Source organism: Triticum dicoccoides, chromosome 6A (assembly GCF_002162155.2).
Source record: "Triticum dicoccoides isolate Atlit2015 ecotype Zavitan chromosome 6A, WEW_v2.0, whole genome shotgun sequence".
In the NCBI taxonomy this organism is placed as follows: Eukaryota; Viridiplantae; Streptophyta; class Magnoliopsida; order Poales; family Poaceae; genus Triticum; species Triticum dicoccoides.
In genome coordinates, this window is record NC_041390.1 from 29,187,421 (window position 1) to 29,201,008 (window position 13,588).

Genomic DNA, 13,588 nt, shown 5'->3' on the forward strand with positions numbered 1-13,588 from the left:
TATGATATGTTTAAATGGATCCTAATTCCGAGTGGTTACAAAAACGTCTTGTAAAGTATCGGTCCAATGAGAACGATATGTATGAGTCTATAGAGGAGTTGGATGACATGGATAAACTTGGACAAGGTTTTACATCAGCCGATCCGTTAGAAAAGGTAGATATTGGAGATGGTTCAGTCACTCGACCGACATTTATAAACAAAAATTTGAAAGCCGATTGTAAGGCTAAGTTAATCGAGCTACTGAAAGAATATGTTTGTTGCTTTGCATGGGAATATCATGAGATGCCAGGGTTAAGCCGAGAGCTAGTGGAACATCGGTTGCCTATAAAGGCCGGTTTTAGACCTTATAAACAGTCGGCCAGAAAATTTAATCCGAAAACATATGACCGGATCAAGGAAGAGATCGGTCGACTGCTTGAAGCTAATTTCATTCGACCTTGTAGGTATGCCGAGTGGATTTCTAACATTGTCCCAGTAGAGAAGAAAGGATCTGGCAAGTTGAGGGTGTGCATTGATTTCAGAGATTTGAATAGGGCTACACCCAAAGATGAGTATCCTATGCCAATAGCCGATATGCTTATTAATGATGCTTCTGGACATAAGGTTATTAGCTTTCTAGATGGTAATGCCGGATACAATCAAATTTTTATGGCCGAAGAGGACATGTACAAAACGGCTTTCCGATGTCCTGGTTTCCTTGGTTTATTCGAGTGGACAGTGATGACATTCGGATTAAAAAATGTTGGCGCCACGTATCAAAGGGCTATGAATTTGATTTTTCCTGATTTACTCGGTGTCATACTTGAAGTTTATATTGATGATATTGTTGTCAAATCGGATGCTTTTGAATCTCACTTGGCCGATTTGCGTTTAGCTTTTGAAAGAATGAAAAAGTATGGATTGAAAATGAATCCTTTGAAGTGTGCTTTCGGCGTGTCAGCTGGCAAGTTTTTGGATTTCATTATTCATGAAGATGGTATAGAGATTGATCCCAAAAAGATAGAGGCTATACAGAAGGTGGAGGCTCCAACATGCAAGAGAGATATGCAAAAGTTCCTTGGCAAGGTCAATTATTTGAGAAGGTTCATAGCTAATCTATCAGGGAAAGTTGATGCATTTACTCCTATCCTTCGGTTAAAGAATGATGTTGATTTCACTTGGGGGGCAAAACAGCAAGAAGCATTTGATATGATCAAGAATTATTTGTGCACTCCTCTGGTGATGAAAGCACCCAAGCATAGGGAACCCTTCAGACTTTACATTGCAGCAGAGGAAGGAGTTATTGGTGCTGTTCTAACTCAAGAGACCGAAGGAAAAGAGCATGCCATCACTTATTTGAGCCGCCGTTTATTGGACGCAGAGACAATGTATACATTTATTGAGAAATTATGTCTATGCTTATATTATGCTTGCACAAAACTGAGACATTATTTAATGCCAAGTGTTTGTGTAGTAGCTTGTCAAACTGTTGTTATTAAATACATGTTGCATAGGCCAATTCTTAGTGGTAGAATTGGCAAGTGGGCTTATGCTTTGATTGAATATGATTTGGCTTATGAATCTCTAAAATCCATGAAAGGCCAAATTGTTGCTAATTTCATTGTTGAACATCGGATTAATAACAAGCATGATGTTGATATGAACCTTGTTTCATTAGTACCATGGAGATTATACTTTGATGGTTCAGTTTGTCGCAATGGCCAAGGTGTTGGTATTGTTTATATATCTCCTCATGGTGCTGTTTTTGAAGCCTCATGCCGCTTAGAATATTTTTGCACAAACAATCAAGCCGAATATGAAGCATTGTTATTCGGCCTAGAGATGTTACTTGCTATAGGTGCTACACATATTGAGGCTTATGGTGATTCGTTACTAGTGGTGCAGCAAATATCCAAAGTCTTTCAGTGTTTGGACGAATCACTTAATGTTTATCTTGATAGATGTCTAGATATAATTTCTACTTTGGATTGCTTTAGCATTGCTCATATATCTAGACATGACAATTGGAAAGCAAATGAATTGGCACAACAAGCATCCGGATATCATGTTGGTCATGGCATGTTTCATATCTCTCAAAGACCGATGTCTTGTCTTGCCAATATGGGAGAGGTCGAACCTGAACCCACTGATTCGGCCATTAACAAAAAGTCTAGTGCAGGTGACAATCCCGACTGGAGGAAGCCCATTGTTGATTACTTCTGCAATCCGAGTGAAAGGGTGGACAGGGCTGTTCGGCTTATGGCTTTCAAGTATACAATGAGAGATGATGGTCTTTATCGCCGAACAGTCGATGATGTTCTTCTAAAGTGTTTGGACGAGGACCAGGCAAGAGTTGCTATGTGAGAAGTACATGAAGGTATTTGTGGCACTCACCAGTCGGCTCCCAAGATGAAATGGATATTGCGACGTGTTGGGTTTTATTGGCCGACTATGGTTAATGATTGCTTCAGATATTATAAGGGGTGTGAAGCTTGTCAAAAGTTTGGTGATATTCAATTGGCTCCAGCTGCTATGTTACATCCTATTATCAAACCGTGGCCTTTCAGAGGTTGGGTTTTAGATTTCATTGGACAAATCCATCCGTCTTCCTCAAAAGGGCATCGGTTCGTATTGGTGGCAACCGATTATTTCACTAAATGGTCTGAAGCAGTACCTCTCAAGAACATGACGCATACGAAGGTAATTCAATTCATATCCCAGCACATTATTCATAGATTTGGTATTCCTCAAACGTTAACTACAGATCAAGGTTCATCTTTCATGTCACACCAAGTCAGAGAGTTTGCCGAATCTTATAACATAAAGTTGCTCAATTCCTCTCCATATTATGCCCAAGCTAATGGACAAGCTGAGTCTAGCAATAAAATTTTAATCAAGCTCATCAAGAAGAAGATTGAGGATAATCCAAGGAGATGGCATGACTTGTTGTCTGAGGCATTATCGGCACATAGAATCTCAAGGCATGGTGCTACGAAAGTGACTCCATATGAGCTAGTATATGGTCAGGAGGCTGTTTTACCGGTGGAAGTAAATTTGAATGCTTTGAGAATAGCCAAACAAAATGATTTATCGGCAATAGACTTCTATAACTTGATGATGGACAACATTGATGAGGTTGCTGATAAACGTTTGGCTGCTTTGAATGCCATAGAGAGAGATAAGTTGAGGGTGGCAAGGGCTTACAATAAGAAAGTCAAGTTGAAGAATTTTTAAGTTGGTGATCTCGTTTGGAAAGTGATTCTGCCGATTGGTTCAAGAGATAGAAAATTCGGGAAGTGGTCTCCAAGTTGGGAAGGTCCTTTTAGAATTACAAGAGTTGTTCCCGGAAATTCATATTTGGTGGAATCAATACAAGGGGCATTTTTACCTCGAGCTCTCAATGGCAAATATTTGAAGAAGTACCACCCGAGTGTGTGGCAGGAAGCCTAAGTGGGCATTGACCGATATATGATTATCGCCCTTAGCACAAACATGGCCGACACATAATTATCGCCCTGAGAAAAATAAATGGCCGATGGAGTGTTGATATCGTCCTTAGAACAAACACTATGCATATTATTTTTCGGCGTGCAAGCTTTGCCGAAAAACAGGGGGGCATGTGTTGACACCTGATTTTGGCAAGATACAGATTGCAATGAAGATGGTCTCGAGTGAATGAGTTTTCAGCATAAAAATATTCACGTCACCGAGTGGAGCCACTTTGATGTTTCGGTTATATTCATTCGACTTTATCTTACGGACCGAAACTATACTCCGAGTGGCATAGTTCAATGTTCGAGTGGTTTTTGGCCAATCACGTCTTCAAGATGACCTCGGATGAAGGAGCACTCTTAAGGAATTGTCTTCGTCTCGTCGAAGCAATCGATTTTGATATATAAATCATCTCAATCCGAGTTCATATGCAAAAGTTAGAGGCAATATACTGCAGACTGAACCTCAACGGAAATATGGCACGAGGTGCCAGACACTTGTCTGATAGGTTGCGCGAGTAATTCGGCCATCAATACGGCCTTGAATCGAAAAACCTTCAACATGGAAAAGTTTCTTCTCATCGAGCCGATCGATTTTCATATATAATTCGTCTCAATCCGAGATCATATGAGGCCTAGAGAGACAAATCAAGATCGGGCTATGTTTTCAGTCGGAAATCCGAGTGAAAAGTTTACCATCCGAGTGAAAGTTTACGGTCGAGTGAAAGTTTACGGTCGAGTGAAATTGTACGGTCGAGTGAAAGTTTGCTGACCGGATGAACTTATTATTATCCAAGTGGAAATATAGTCATCCGAGTGAAAATATGATCATCCGAGTGAAATTTTCGTCCAGGTGAAAATATTCCGAGTGAAAAGATTACCATCGGGACGAAAACTTGCCGATTGAATAAGATAGTGCCTTCCGAGTGGAAATATAGTCATCCGAGTGGAAATATAGTCATCCGAGTGGAAATATAGTCATCCGAGTGAAAGATTGTCTTCCGAGTGAAAAAGTCCAATCGGACGATCCAAGTGAAAGTATCTAATATCGAGTGGATGAGCTCAAGTCCGAGTGAAATTGAACATGTGCTCGAAAGTTTATCAAAATGACCTTGGATGAAGAAGTGTTCAATACAGAAGTTGTGCGTATCATCAAGACGGTAAATTTTGATTTTGGAGTCATCATCACCAGAGATAATATATAGCCTAGAAATTCACTACGAGACTCGGATAATCCAATCTACTGCAAAACCGAGTCCGACTGGAAGATAAGGATGACCTCGAAAAGTATTCAAGATGGCCTTATTTGAAAAAAATGATATCGCCGAGGCGCACAAGTTTGATATTTGGGCCGTCTCGATCAGAGATCATATGCAAGCCCGGGGGCCCGCGCAAGAAGGAACACAGAGTATGGGCCAGATTCAGACTGAATCCGAGTTGGAATAGAATTAGGACTCTAGGACGTGAATTGATATAATTTTTCTTGTAAGGAAAGCCTAGATGAATCCTTTACTTGTACGGGAAGGTGCACAAACGTATGGGCATTGCGATGTGAGTTTTTATCGGTTTCCATCGCACTGTGGTGATATGAGTTTTATTTCTGAGTAATGCATGCGCTCCACTGTTTTTTCTGCCATTGGATGTCCCCCCTTTTTCTTTTTGTCCTTGTAAGTCTTTAACAGCGCTGCAGAGACCTTGATGGGAGGCTCCGCGGCGGAGGTGCAAGTCGAAGGGGGCAGCGGCGCACGGCGTGTTCCGGCGGATTTGGCAGTGGAAGGACCTTCAGTTGACTGTTTTTTTTCCCGGGTTTTTATCAGTTTTGTCATCAGCTGTCTAACGCTACTTAGTTTTGCCACTAAATGTTTTCACTAATCAAAAATGCCACTGTTCCGTTAGACACAAACTCGGAAATGCCATTTTTCACCGTTATCGTCTGGTCAATGCACGTTGACTGGAGGTAGATGAGAAAAAAACCCCTGTCCCCCGTCTCTGTGTTGACTTGTGGGACCATTTGTAAGGTGTGCATGAAAATAGAATAAAAATTGTCGTCTTGGGGCAACCTCCAGTAAAGAGCGAGCAAACCAACTGAGCTAAGGAGATGTTATGTTGCAGAAGGAGATATATCCATTATATGTTATATGAAATAATATTTCAACACATCAACGTCTCATATATTTTCCTGTTGCTAAATAGTTGAACTTCGGTTTGAAAGTTACTATGGACAACAGATCCGCACGAGCGGCTGGCCGGCTAGAAGAAACTGTCTGGTACTAGTAGACATAAACAAATGAGGCAGACCGCCACGCCCAAATTTTTTGATGGTCACACACTAATTGACAGAAACAACACATATGACAGCACGATCACATATTATTCTATATTTCTATGAAAATTTCAGCATGGTTGCTGCCCATTTTTCTGAAAATGACACAAATACAAAGTGGTTCACGGACATAAATAAGGTTCGAAATATTAACTTGTTGTTTTTTCAGCACACACAAATCAGGTTCACAAACATAAATAAGGTTCAATAACATCCACTTGTTGGTCGAAATATAAAGGTCCAAATTCTCAAACATGCATAAGGTTGAAAGGAAACATGTCCAGGTTCACAAGCAAAAGGTCATGATCACACAAACTTCACATATGTAGCTTCTTTTTGCTTCTTGTGTTTTTAGCAGGACTGTCTGGTGGTTCCGCATTTGCAATTCGAATATGCATGGGAGACGAAACAAATCCACTTGCAGGTCCATCGGTTGTGGTACAAACTTCATTTTGCATGTCCTTCCTTTTCCTAGTGTTCTTCACACTTGTTTTCTTCACACTTGTTTTCTTCACACTTTTCTTTGAGCTGTATAGAAGTTAGTCATGTTGCAAAAAAGAATAAAAATAGATGTTGAAAATACATATAGAAAAGCACATGTTCTTTTGATGTTACCTAGCAGAACTTGCAACCATTGATAGTTCAGGGTCGCCTTCTCCTGCCACAAAAGGGGCTTCCCTAGCTTGGAGGTCAGCCTCATCTTCTCCAAATGCTGGGTCAACTGGATCTGTGCACAATCTGGCAATGTGCCCGAAGCCTCCGCATCGCTTGCACTTCCTTTTCTTGGCGCCCACGCCAGCACCTTCAGCACTAGATCTAATTCTAGTCTTGCTTGGTCGGTCTTTTGGCCTCCTCAACACTGGAGCATGTAGTTTGAAGCCAGGGTCAACAATGTCCCATTGTTGCTTGCCTACCATTGCAGGTATGTTGTCCGCATACGCAGCCTTAAATTTTGCAACAGAGTAGAACTCATGTACATATGGTTCAATTTCTGATACTGGACCTCGTAGTGAAGTAATAAAGTATAGGGCATGGATACATGGCAAACCCTTGACCTGCCATTGCCTGCAGCTAGATGTTTCCTTTGCAATGTCAACAGGGTACCTCCATTCCCTATTCTCTTTGTCCACTGCAGTAATTTCTGCCTCAACATCACTGCGTCTAATTACCATCATCTTCAGCACTGAAAGAACACAAAACATTAATTATTGAATTGAGTTGTTATGAAATTAATCAATTGAAAGAGTACAAGATATTTACCTTTGGATTTGGCATGCAGTGCCTTTATCACACTTGGTATTATGAGATGGCCAAGCCATTTTTCTAATGCTATCCTCATTCATAGATCAAACTTCTCCATTATCATCTGCCTAATCTTGTCCAACATGTCGACAATAAGAAGAGACTTAACTTTTCTTTCTTTGCTATTAAATGACTCTGCGAGGTTGTTGTTGACGTAGTCAACCTTGCATATTTCATTGAACTTGCTTCTATACCATATCTTTGTGTGGTGTTCAGCCATATATTTTTGGACACTCTTCTTAGCAAGGATCTGTTTCATATGCCAGTTGTGCTTTCTAGAGCTGAAAGTTAAGCTTGCAGCCCAAAGATTATCATCATAGACCTTGCCCTTGATTTTTTTTCGAAAATTTGCAGCAAGATGCCTCATACACTCCCTATGCTCCACTCCAGGCCACACTTGTTCTACTGCTGTCTCTAAACCTTTGCAAGCGTCAGTGTGTATGACTAGTCCTTCAGGATGCCCAATAAGCCCATGCAGATTTTGAAGAAACCAAGCCCAACTTTCAGATGATTCTGTCTCTAGCACCCCATATGCAACTGGGTAAAGCCAATTACGACCATCAATGGCACAAGCAGAAGCTAGTTGCCCTTTGAATCTCCCATTTAGTGCAGTTGAGTCTATGGCCAAGTATGGTCGACATCCATTTAAAAAGCCTTGCCAACATGCCTTGAATGAAACAAACACCCTCCTAAAGCATTTCTCCCTCACTTTTCCTTTGATCTTGTACTGCACAGTTTCTTTGTCTATTTCCACTACACTACGAGGAGAACACTTCTCCACCTCAGCCTTGAAACTATAGAGACGATGGAAGCTATCTTCCCATTTTCCACTAATCATATCCATTGCTTTGTCCTTACCACGAGATACACGCATGTATGGCACCGTGAAGTGGTACTTCTCATGGATCTTCTCTTGAAGAGCAGTAGGGCCAATATCTGGGTTCTTTCTCACCCACTCCAGCACAACATCAGCAACCCACCTGCTCTTTGCCGGCTTGAACTTCTTGTTGGGGAATGTAGTAATTTCAAAAATTTCCTACGCACACGCAAGATCATGGTGATGCATAGCAACGAGAGGGGAGAGTGTGATCTACATACCCTTGTAGATCGACAACGGAAGCGTTTAGTTAATGTAGTCGTACGTCTCCACGGCCTGACCGATCCAAGCACCGTTACTCCGGCACCTCCGAGTTCTTGGCACACGTTTAGCTCGATGACGATCCCCGGGCTCCGATCCAGCAAAGCGTCGGGGAGGAGTTCCGTCAGCATGACGGCGTGGTGACAATCTTGATGTTCTAGCGTCGCAGGGCTTCGCCTAAGCACCGCTACAATTTGACCGAGGTGGAATATGATGGAAGGGGGCACCGCACACGGCTAAGGAACGATCACGAAGATCAACTTGTGTTCATGGGGTGCCCCTTGCCTCAGTATATAAAGGATGGAGGAGGAGGAGGCCGGCCAACGCAATTGGTGCGGCCAGGATGTGGAGTCCTACTAGGACTCCAAGTCCTAGCAGGAGTCCACCAAGAAGGGAGGAAGGGAGAAGGAAGTGGAGGAGAAGGAAAGGTGGCCGGCCCCCTTTTCCCTAGTCCAATTCGGACTAGAGGGGGGGGGCAGCAGCCCCTTGGCCCTTTCTCCTCTTCCCACTAAAGCCCATCAAGGCCCATTGCTTCTCCCGTAACTACCCGGTACTCTGAAAAATACCCGAATCACTCGGAACCTTTCCGATGTCCGAATATAGTCGTCCAATATATCGATATTTACGTCTCGACCATTTTGAGACTCCTCGTCATGTCCCCGATCTCATCCGGGACTCCGAACTCCTTCGGTACATCAAAACTCATAAACTCATAATATAACTGTCATCGAATCCTTAAGCGTGCGGACCCTACGGTTCGAGAACAATGTAGACATGACCGAGACACGTCTCCGGTCAATAACCAATAGCGGGACCTGGATGCCCATATTGGCTCCTACATATTCTACGAAGATCTTTATCGGTCAGACCGCATAACAACATACGTTGTTCCCTTTGTCATCGGTATGTTACTTGCCCGAGATTCGATCGTTGGTATCTTAATACCTAGTTCAATCTTGTTACCGGCAAGTCTCTTTACTCGTTCTGTAATACATCATCCCGCAACTAACTCATTAGTTGCAATGCTTGCAAGGCTTAAGTGATGTGCATTACCGAGAGGGCCCACAGATACCTCTCTGACAATCGGAGTGACAAATCCTAATCTCGAAATACGCCAACCCAACATGTACCTTTGGAGACACCTGTAGAGCTCCTTTATAATCACCCAGTTACGTTGTGATGTTTGGTAGCACACAAAGTGTTCCTCCGACAAACGGGAGTTGCATAATCTCATAGTCATAGGAACATGTATAAGTCATGAAGAAAGCAATAGCAACATACTAAACGATCGGGTGCTAAGCTAATGGAATGGGTCATGTCAATCACATCATTCTCCTAATGATGTGATCCCGTTAATCAAATAACAACTCTTTTGTTTATGGTTAGGAAACATAACCATCTTCGATTAACGAGCTAGTCAAGTAGAGGCATACTAGTGACACTTTGTTTGTCTATGTATTCACACAAGTATTATGTTTCTGGTTAATACAATTCTAGCATGAATAATAAACATTTATCATGATATAAGGAAATAAATAATAACTTTATTATTGCCTCTAGGGCATATTTCCTTCACTTCTCACTTCTCAGCTTAGTTGGGCATGTATGAGAGAAAGGACACACCTTGATCTGTAGGAAACAACAAAATCAGTTAGTATGTTGCTAGTATGTTAAACTTGCCACATTTGTATAGTTACCAGTTCCACAAAATAAAGGGTACAATAAACAAATCAATTAGATGTTAGCAAGTTATACCTGAAATATTGTGCTATTCCTCATATAAGAGCCATGAATTCTCCACTTACACCTCTTATATGCACAAGTTGCTCTCAGCCTCTTAGAATCACTCTTTTCGACTGTATAGTCAAATTCATGTTTAATTGCAAAAGTAGAAAGTGCATTCTTGCAGTCCAACAAAGAGGGGAATACCGAGCCTTCTGCAAATAATTGGTTCTCCTTGTTATATACTACAACAGGTCTGTCCTCCTCCTCTTCATCAACTAAACCCATGTCTCTATTCTCTTCTTCCTCTTCAGTGTCAGTGGATTCATATGCTGGAGGATTATCTTCCTCTTCCATATCTGCCGAATCATCTTCTTTGGTAGACTTCTTGACCAAGTTTGGATACTGCCGCTCATCATCATTATCCGAGAGAATAGCATCATCAAGTATAGCATCATCAGTTATGTCTCTATTAGCATCGTCAACACTATTAGACTGCTTGACTCCCTGTATGTTGACTGTATCAACATCAACTGCCTGACTCCCTGTATGTTGACTCTCACTGTAACAAGGTTGTGTAGGTGGATTATGGCTAGGTGTGCTAGGAGTTTGGGATTTTTGAAGAACCTCAATTTGCATAGATATTTTCTTTGAATCTTGATGTTTTCCAAACATCAAAGCTGCATCATCATCACATACAACAGCAACCCATTTATTCCGCTCCCTGTCATAGTACTTCAACTCAACGTAATCACGCCACCCCCATGGATAGGTATCACACAGTTTGTGCAGCAATGTTTTTTGTGTGATACTAGGTTCTACGAATAGATGAAAATCAAAGCCGCCAACATATCGCTTGAGACCATCGCTATTCTCACGGCTTGTTTCCAACCTAACTGTCAGCATACAAGCAGTATCTGCATCCATCCTGACCATCTGGAACACAAGTACCAAATTGCACGCGATTATCAATAAGGCAAAGTTAGCTACTACAAATTCTATGTACAAATTTCGACCTCTACAAGTTATATTCAACCACACACGCACACTAAGAATTAGTATACTCACAATGCAGGAATTTCAGAGCATATGTCATGTTGGGGCGTCCTGTGGCCGATGCAAGCCTCCGATTCGGTCCTGCTTTCCGTCGCCATTGCCGTGGAACAATTGCACTTCAAGACTCGGGAGGAGCCGCGGAGTCAGCCGGGAGAAGCGCCGGAGCTGCCTGCCTCCGGTGGCGGTGCCGGGCGGGAGGAAGAGCCGAAGCTGGGATGGGTGGCGGCACTCGGCGGGAGGTGCCGCAGCTGCGGCGAGTGGGGGCGCGCCGGAGCTGGGCGGGCAGCCGGCGACCGGCGGTGCCAGGTGAGGATTTTAGCAGGCGGCGGCGATGACTGGGGATATTGGTTCCGGCTGGGGAAAGGGAAACTGCCACGAACAGATCGGGTCAAGGATTAGATAAGATTTTGTTTAGTTAGGTTCAGATATCTGTATATAAGGTCTGTATCTCCTCACAAAACAAATTTTTTCCATGGTTCATTTGGTTAGCTCGTGCGCCTGTGTAGGCCGTGGTCTTGGGTTCGAACCCCCAGCCTCCCAATTTTTCTTCTCTTTTTCTCATGCGGCCCTTACAAATGGGATAGGGGTAATTTCGTCATCTAACTTCAGTCAACGTGTATTGACCAAACGGTAACGCTGAAAAATGGTCTTTTTGAGCTTGATTTAACAGAACAGTGGCATTTTTGAGTAGTGAAAATGTTTAGTGGCAAAACTGAGTAGCGCTAGACAGCCGATGGCAAAACTGATAAAAACCCTTTTTTTTCAGGCAAAAAGGGGCTGGCACAGATCGGCGGGCTCCGAGAGAATCGGGTTGGGTTTGGGCTGTTGACCATAGCGAATAAGGCCCATTTCTGGGCAGATCTACTACGGTAGTGTACCAGTCCGTGTGTGTGTGGCCTCAGATTGCTTGGAAGTAGTGACGAGTATACAAGCTGAAGTTCCTTGTCGGTATTATTCCATCGTGCAAGACATCAAACACCAGAAGAGACTATTTCAGGATATCAAGTTCATTTATAAAATAGGAAGTATAACGGGGAGGCCCATGCCTTAGCAAAGGCAGCTGCTTCTCTTAGTCCCGGGCGCCACGTGTGGCTTAGCTGTTTGTCCTATATAATATGTATCCCAATGTGTTTGAACGCTTAATAAAGGATGTAGTTTGTTAAAAAAAATATACATTATACAAACCACATACATAATATATAGTTTTTGCGTCCTGACTTCTCGAAACTGATAATGCCTCCGAAAACAAAATTAAAACTATTGCATATAGATTATTGATGATTGTCATTAATAAGCTGTTCCATCATCATCTTTTTTTTTCAAAGACGATTTACTGGTTTCTGTGAAAAGGACTCCAACAAAACCAACAAAAAATATATATGATGATAACGATGAGCGGTTGAACTTCATCAATAGAAAAAAAATCACAGCATTGTTCTTTATTTCGAAATTGCGCATCAGCTGGCGCATTAGCATGATCACTTGGAACACGATAAAATTGATCAGGGTGTATGGGACGGCAAAGGAGGATGGCCCGGCGTCGCCGATGCGCCTGGAGAAGAATATGTTCTTTTGCACGCATCCATACATTCGTCCACTGAAATATAGCAGAAGTCGTTTAGTAAACAGCAGTCTAGACCATTCTTATGCACGCACAGTCCATGTGGTAAATGAATCTTCTTGTTGACTTGGTAATCCATGATTCGGCCTATGGGACAAAAAATATATATCAACCGTTAATATCCACAAGCTAGCATTATTTGTAAAGACAAATATGCACGAGTAGGGCATACTAGTTTGCAGAGACGAGGGTTAAACTCGTTTTCATTTCTATCATTTTGATGCGATTATAATATTAGCTAAAGATTTCGTTATAGTGAGGAGGGAAATACTAGTAACTCAGGACGTGACTTACAATGTACATGGATAGAAAAGTACATCAGAAGCAGCAGCGAGAGCAGTGTTGGTGCATTAGCAAGGCCGGTGCGCTTGTCCATCAAGATGATGCAATTAAAATTGCAAATTCTTCCTTGGGGAATGTGTATGTATGTTTTCTGATCGAAGTACACTACAATATGCTTGTTCTATCTACACATTGTTTCCATACACACACACACACACACACGAGAGAGAGTGTGTGTGTGAGAGAGAAAGAAGCAGAGAGAGAGAGAGAGGAAAAAATCAATTCAGGGATACAATACCATACCCAACAGATATGTTTACCAATATACTATATGATTACTTAGAATACATTAATTGTAACCAATGTATATCCTTAGAATACATTAATTGTAACCAATGTATATCCTTAGAATTCAGGCTGCAGGTGAGACTGACCGTGGGCTCCCACCACAGTCCACTCAGTTCCACCAAGATTTGGTGGGTGATAGCCAACATCCCAGTACGATTTAGGTAGATTAGATGGGCATAAGTGGGATCCCACTTCCCTGAGTACTTAGCACTACTGGCTAGCTACTCAATCACACTTGCCCACTTCGCCTCTGTGAATCACTGGAAGTTTACTGCCATGCTTGATGCAGAAAGAACTCTAACTACCGCATATGGTGGTCGTCGT

The 13,588-nt window shown here is 42.3% G+C and overlaps 1 long non-coding RNA gene across 1 annotated transcript; it reads right to left on the minus strand.

Annotated features, from left to right (window-relative positions):
• Positions 1–12,405: 12,405 nt before the first annotated feature.
• Positions 12,406–13,120, minus strand: LOC119319482. The gene is made up of 2 exons (XR_005154493.1): positions 12,929–13,120; positions 12,406–12,721 (listed from the first exon to the last, which is right to left on the minus strand). It is a non-coding gene; the product is annotated as an uncharacterized LOC119319482 (long non-coding RNA).
• Between the last annotated feature and the right edge of the window lie 468 nt (positions 13,121–13,588).